The sequence below is a fragment of the Dipodomys ordii genome, unplaced genomic scaffold (genome assembly GCF_000151885.1).
Source record: "Dipodomys ordii isolate 6190 unplaced genomic scaffold, Dord_2.0 Scaffold96, whole genome shotgun sequence".
Classification (NCBI taxonomy): Eukaryota; Metazoa; Chordata; class Mammalia; order Rodentia; family Heteromyidae; genus Dipodomys; species Dipodomys ordii.
In genome coordinates this window covers 7,021,665-7,027,879 of record NW_012267312.1, presented here as the reverse complement: position 1 = coordinate 7,027,879, position 6,215 = coordinate 7,021,665, and positions in this window count along the sequence as shown.

The following is a 6,215-nucleotide window of genomic DNA, read 5'->3' as shown; positions in this document are numbered from 1 at the left end:
GGGAGGGGATGCATGAAGCCAAGTCTTCAGAAAACCTAGTGGAATCTGTCTTAGCCCACCTTCCTGATCCCATCCCTTACGAAATAGAAAAACCGAACGCTGTAGCTTGAGCCTCTTTTCGTTCCCTTGCCCCTTCTACATTCTCTAAAGGATCTGGCCTTCCTTTCCTTCTCTCCTCCTGTGTACAGCTGGGTGGCAGTCACCTGGGCGGGGGCAACTCTTCGGAGGTGGACGGCCAGGAGCTTTGTTCTCCTGGGGCTCAACCCCCTCCCTCCCCGCGCCGCCAAGTTACCCCATCTCCACATTTTATCCGCACCCCTCCTTCCACGTCTGCGCACATATACAAGCTGGGTTTATAATCTTATTAGCATAGGCCTGGGGCTGGGTGACTGACCACAAAGCTCCCAGAGCGCACCCAGACTCCATGCTTTCCTTCTCAGCAAGCTAGTTTCCACCATGCCTATTCCTTGAACCTTAGGGAGGGGTGGTGGTGGTGGGGTGTTGCAGGAGGGACAGTGTTGGTTTTGGGGTCAGATCGGGAAGAGGAGACTGCCCCGGGGCAGCCAAAGCAGCAGGAGGAAGGCCCCTCCCAGCGCCCAGTTGCCGTGGTCCCCGGAGCAGATGGCAACTTTGTCTCCTGGTGTGCGCTCAGCGACTTTCAACACATTCAAAAGACAGCGCTCAGGCTGTCGGGGAAGCCTCGCTGACATTCAGAACCGATTAAAGACCCGAGACGGTGCCAGGCTCAGTGGAGAGTTATGAATTAATCATGGGGGTTACCGATATCTGAGGCTCCCCAGGGCAGCCCCTCTATTATTAAGCAACCCCCACCGCCCACTTCTGCACCCAATCCCCCTTCTCCCCCCCAAAAAAAGGAGTAGTCACAGCGTACTTTGCACTGCTCCAATTAACAGTGTTTGCCCTGCCACCCTCGGTGTGGGCTCAGGCCTGGCCACTGGGCCTGCCAAAGATATGAAGCAGAAAACCCAACCTTTGGTGAGCACTGGGCTTTGACCTGAGAGTGGAATGGAGAGACACCCATCCTTAGCTTCTGAGGCTCAGGACAGCTCCCTGCACCTCCACAGGGGCCATCCAACACCTAGGTAACAGGCTCGCCTGCCACCCCTTTTGGGTTGTGATGCTGACGATGTCCCAGATGTGAAAACCTGAGATTTGTGCATGCTATGAAAGCAAGTGCAACCCCCTCTAGTCTCTTTAAGAAGGCCCCCAGACTGAATTCCCCTATATCCTAAGCAGCCTAGAGTCACCCTGAATGACCCCCCACCCTTGAGAACCCAAGCACACACCTCAACCTCGGAACCTGTCGTCTGTGTATTGTAAAATCACGCACACTGTTCTAATCTCTCCTATTTATTTCCCAGGCCTGCCTGGCCACAGATTTCTGCAAGACGGAGCAGTCTTCGGGTTCCTCCTGCTTCCAGAGGGGCCATAAAAAACAGATGGTCTCATTAGGAACAATTTATGCATATATATTTCGAAGAGTTCAGCAGAGCCGGGTAGGTTTGCAGCCCCTGCGTCAAGCAGGAGCAAAATATCACCACTTGCAAATGTTTCCAGTTTGCAAAATAATGGCCTATCCAAAGTAGCTAAGCAACGAATTACTCAAACACTGGAAGGTTGGATGCCAGTATTATCACATTTGTTATGTTCTTCATACCGTTCTCCATCTCGGTCATTGGATTTTGGAGGGAGGTTCTGGGGCTTCACACCCCTCCGCCCGCGGCTTCCTTTCAATGTCTATTTCCAATCTCCAAGTCAAATCACTTATTAATTATAGAGGCAACTCGAGCAAACCCAATTACCCGTAGGCAGCCCTTCCCAGATGGGAAGTCTGTCTCGCACTGCTCCCACGGTGTCCCAATTTCTGGGGAGGCTTCTTTTGCGTCCGATTTCTTTTTTGTCAGCGGTCCACCAATGGTCCTGAACGTTTCCTTTCTCTATCCTTCCCAGAGGCAACTCCATTTTCTTACCCTGTTCCCTTTTCTTCCTCCAAGGAGACATTCCCCCCCACCCCTTACGAGGCGCTGCCTTCAGGCTAAATTTACCGCTGTGCCAGGTTTAAGCCTTAGGCGGTTCAGACCTGCCTTTAGAATGGCGGAAGCTGGAGACAGAGCCCTATTCATTTGCAAAGGCGGAAGGCTGAATGATTCGCTTGGTTGGTTGCCCCTCACCTCCTCTGTCCTCCCTTCAGGCCTAGCCGATGGCTTGAGCTCACCTCATTTTGTAAGAGGAGTTCCAGAACTCCAGCGGAGCTTACCCCAGGGTTGGGGGTGGGGGTGGGAAGCCATCTCACTTTTAATGTCGCCACAGTTCTGACCACGTGGTAATAACAATGCTGACCACCGGCCATTGTGCTAAATGCATTTCACATGTTTGTCCGTCTAGCTCCTTAAAGCAAGCAGTCACACTTATATAGGCATCTTGTCTCCCATTTTGCGGATATGGAAACTGAGGTGAAGAAATTTGCTTCAAACTATGCAGCTAGTTGAAAATGAAACCCTTAATCCAAAGCCTGAGTTTTCATTCACAGCTTCAAAGACACCTTCCGGAATTGTATAAACCGTAGGGGGCGGGAGGGGGACTGTTTACTTGCTGCCGGGGATGCCAAGCAGAGTAAAGGCCTTGGAGGCTTCCGGCTAGAGGTGTAGGCGTGGGGGTGGGTGGGATAGGAAAGTATTCCAGGGGGGGTCGCCTGAGAGATCTGGCAAAGGCCTGAGATCGGGGACGTGAGGGTAGCTGTGTGGGCTGGAGGCAGGGTTGCACGCAGATCGAAGCGCAATTGTTAGGATCTTGTAGTCTGCAGTAAGGTTCTGATTGCCCTTTTCGCGATCGCGGAAATAGCTTCCTAGGCAGTGGTGCTGGTAGGGCGCGATCTCCGGGTGCCTGCAGTGAGGGAGGAGCCTCGGGGGATCCCCATAGGCCGCTGGCCTCCGCTGCGCTTCCCGTTCCCCGCCTCCCCCCTTCCCCCGGCACCCGCAGGGCCGTGGCTAAGATGGAACGAGCAGTTGCGCGGAGGAGGGAGGGGAGCGCTGAGGGATGCGCGGGCGAGCTGGTAACCGTCTGCAGCGAGGAGTGTAATTGCCCCTGTGACCGCGGGCGGCGAGGGCGGGGCGCCCGCCCAGCCTCCTCCCTCCTACTCCGCCCGCGGTGTGGAGTTGGCTTTTGGCTGGGAAGGCTCTGATCCTGGAGGGCCTGGCCCCGCAGCGCAGGGCCGTGACAGCCCCGGCCTTTCTCGCTAGGAACAGCTGTCCTCCGTACTCCCGCCTGGGGCTTTCCTCCGGAGCTGATCATTTCCTTTAGACCTCAAGACCATTCAGGCAGCAACCTCCTCCTCCTCCTTCTTTTTTTTTTTAGGGTGAGCCCAGGCCGTGGCCTGAGGGGATCAGCTGCTCCCTAGTGACCCCCAACTCCCTACCCGATCTTCCCTGGAGTGGACCACTGAGGCTAGCCTCAAATGCTTGATGATCTTCGTGACCGGCCACTCCTCTCCCCGAATCTGATCTGGACAGGCCTCAAAGCCTGCGCTCTTCAAATCACCCTGGGCGGCCCCAGTGTGCAGCACTGGACCACAGGTCCCCAGGAAAGAAGGAGCCATCCTTGATCTCCTATGATCAAAATAGTCTCTGTGACCAACCCCTCCCTTTCCTTTCAGTGCCCTTGGTGTGTATGCTTTGCCTTTCTGGTGGGTTTCTGGCCCGGAGGCCCAGAGGAGGAGACCCCGGGCCGGAGGAGGGGATAGAGGCCAAGACCAGCCAGGGATTCCGGAGTTTGTAACCCGTGTAGTTTCTGGCTTTCATGGCTCGTTTGAAATCCTCCCATAGGAAAATGTCTGCCAAGGAGGCCTGTGCAGCTCAGAGTCCCGCACGGCCACCCTAAGTGTGTGTGTGTGTGTGTGTGTGTGTGTGTATGTGTGTGTAAGCTCTGGCTTGCTCAGGCCTTCCAGCCCCTGGAGAGGAGGAGGGAGCGGACCTGGGTTCTTTCCGGCTAGCATCACTGTGAACATGGCCTGTGACACGGGGTCTGTCACCTTGCGCATTCCCACACCGGGGGCCTCAGCCTGGCCAGCTTCCCTATGCCCCTCTCTGACCCTCTTCCTCTCTGACCCCCTGGGCAGGCACTGTTAACCCAGGCAGGTGACAGCACTCCAGCGCCCCTCTTGCGTTGGTCTTTATACCTCGTGAGTTCAACACTAATGAGTTATGGGTTGGCCCACGAAAACATAATGTGTAAATTAGGAATTTAATGATGTGTAAGATTAAAAGCTGCGCAGGGTTGCATTTATTTAAGGCTGCCATCTTGTGTTCGCGAAGAAATTACTTGAATGACATTGACCCCCTTTGCCCATAGGACTAGGAATAGTGATGGGGCCAGGTGGGTTGGGGGGGTGGTCCCAGGTGCTGGGTTTTAAGGCCCCTAGAGACTCTTGAAGGGTCTGGAGCTTCAGAGGGCTGGTTTGAGGTGAATCCCTTGGCAGGAAGCCTGCAGAGGTGCACATTAAGCACGGCTTCTTCCCCTGGCCCAGGATTGGCTAAGGCCCACGGGGACCGTCAATTCTTGGGAAATATATGACTCCTTCCTCTTCTGGTGTCCTCTTGTATTGTAAGGGTTACTTCCAGAATTTGAAAACACTTTTATTTCATTTTATGTTTCTTTCTTTTGGTGCTGGGACTGGGGTTTGAACTCAGGGCCTGAGTACTGTCCCTTAGCTTTTTGGCTCAAGGCTCGTGCTCTACCACTTGAGCCACAGCTTCATTTCTGGCTACTGGGAGATAAAGAGTCTCATGGACTTTTCTGTCTGAGCTAGCTTTGAACCAGGATCTTCAGATCTCAGCCTCCCGAGTAGCTTACAGTTGTAAGTCACCCATGCTCAGCTCTGCTGTCCTTTTGTGCAAATTCGAGGGAAAATCAAAAACAGAGATTCCTTGCGGTTATGTGCTGACATAGCCCTCAGTACTCTTGAGCAACGTGTCTAGGCACAGGCCAGTAGCCACCCCCCACCTCAGTCCCTGTCCGTGGGATTGGAGAAGGAGAGATGGATCTCCTATAGTTCCTGTTCCTGATAAATCTCTGCATGATATACCTCGAGGCTTCCTGTCATGTGTCCTTCAGACCCAGAGGAGTCATAGAAAGCTCACTTGAGTGTCTGGACCAGAATGGTCACCAGGTCTAGCCTTCTCTGTCCCACTCCACTGGTGACTGGCAAGCAGGATTGCTTGTGGAGGACCTGAGAGTAAAGAAGTAGCCACAGGTGTGGAAAGAACTGGTTCATGAACTTTTACTTAAGGAATGCAGGCTTATCTTGGTAAATTATAGAGTAGCAGAATTCCCTCCCCCCCACCCCCGGACTTTCAAAGGCCTCTAGCATATGCTTTGTAGGCCTTGAAAGGGTTAATGGGAGAAATGCTGCCCCTGTTTGTTCTGTTTGCTCAGGCCGGTACTTATCTAACTAGTTGCTGAAGGGTTATAACTTTAGAAGTTTCTGTCTCTTTCTTACTGCCTGGGAGTTTCAGAAAGTCCTTGCTTAAGTAATCATGATAATCTTTCCAAATTCCTTAAGCTCTGGGCATTTTGGTGTTCCTACTTGAGTCTTTAAAACAAAAAACAAAAAAAGAGAGGCAGAGAAAGGCAGAGAAAGAGAGAGAGAGAGAGAGAGAGAAAGAGAGAGAGAAAACCAGTGGCTACAAAGGCAGTCTCTAATGAAATTGCAACACGAAAAACTTGGGTGCCGGACATGGGTACATTGCCCAGATAAACTTCCTAAGTATGTCCCCAAATTTCTGAGAAATGGTAATGCCAGGCCTGGATGGTAGTCAGTGAAGGAATGATGAAAAAAAAAAAAAGCCAGGTGAGAGATGCAATTTCCGTTATGATGGAAACGTGAAAGGTACATGTGGTCGTGTTGGGGAACGCGCTGGAAGCATGCCCAGTGGCCAGCAGGTTACTGGAATCTGGAAGGTGTGTGGAGCCTCTGAGCTCTTTCACCCAATCTTTTCTCATTGTTGTATGTTTTGTGATGTTCTCCTTGGCCTGAGCCAGTCTGGCATGGAGCAATGCTTGACCTGCTGGGTGCTGGTGGCTCACACCTGCAATCTATTACTAGCTACTCAGGAGGCTGAGATCTGAGGATCACGAGTCAAAACCAGCCCAGGCAGGAAAGTCTGTGAGACGATTATCTTCAATTAAGCACCCCCCCC